Source organism: Pan paniscus, chromosome 11 (genome assembly GCF_029289425.2).
Source record: "Pan paniscus chromosome 11, NHGRI_mPanPan1-v2.0_pri, whole genome shotgun sequence".
Taxonomy (NCBI): domain Eukaryota; kingdom Metazoa; phylum Chordata; class Mammalia; order Primates; family Hominidae; genus Pan; species Pan paniscus.
In genome coordinates, this window is record NC_073260.2 from 5264322 (window position 1) to 5265370 (window position 1049).

The window sequence follows — 1049 nt, forward strand, 5'->3', positions numbered from 1 at the left end:
ACGCCCGGCTAATTTTTTGTATTTTTAGTAGAGACAGGGCTTCACCATGTTAGCCAGGATGGTCTCGATCTCCTGACCTCGTGATCCGCCTGCCTCGGCCTCCCAAAGTGCTGGGATTACAAGCGTGAGCCACCGCGCCCGGCCGAAAAGTTTTAAACGGTTAGCCAATCAGGTTTTGGTTTAGATTGTGCGGTCTGGCTCCAGCCAATGGAGACAGGACACAGCAGCAGGGACAAACTGCGTGAGGAATAAAAATTGCTTCCCTCCTTTGTTCAGATGTGCTCTCGCCATTATTCCATCTGCGATGAGCACCCTTTCTGCAGAAAGTACAAGAGGCCTTGCTGAGAGGATTAAATTTATGTTCCAGTGCTATTTCTTTGCAGCACCGGGGAACAAGCATTTACATATAACAGTGTGTCTAGGGGCAGGGATGGCCTTTCTGTGAACTCCTGGTCAGTGCTGGTCCCTGTATCTAGGATGTTGTCCTCTCAGATTTCCAGTCTGGAATGCTGGACCCGGCCAGGGGGAGAGGTTCTTAGCCAAAGGCCCCCTGGCTCTGGGGTTCTGAACACGGCCTCTGTTTCTCCATCCACATGATGTGGAAATAGATGGCCTGGTCCCATTCTGGCCCCTGTGAAATGAGAGAAGGTTCTGGAAAGGTGCCTTATCTAGAGCCACGCAGTCACTGGGAGGATTGCAGCAGCAGCTCGCTCCAAAGATTTAGGGTAGAGCCCAGGCTTACCACTTCTGCCTGTCACAAAGGGCTCCAGGCTTTCCCCACTAGCCCCCTTGGTAGCCTCAGCAGGGTTCACCGCACACAGCTGCTGCTGTCATTATGACTTTAGGTCTCTCTGCACCACTCAGGTGCATGTTCTGCAAGGGCAGAGGTCTCATCTGCTATGTTCTGCAGAATCCCCAAAGTCCGGTACAACTCTGGGGACAGAGCACGGGCTTCATGGGCTGTTGTTTGAAGATATGGATGGAGGAAGGCTTTATGCACACTGACTATGTTCCTGGCACTGTTACAGCAGTGGGTATGCAGCAGGTGC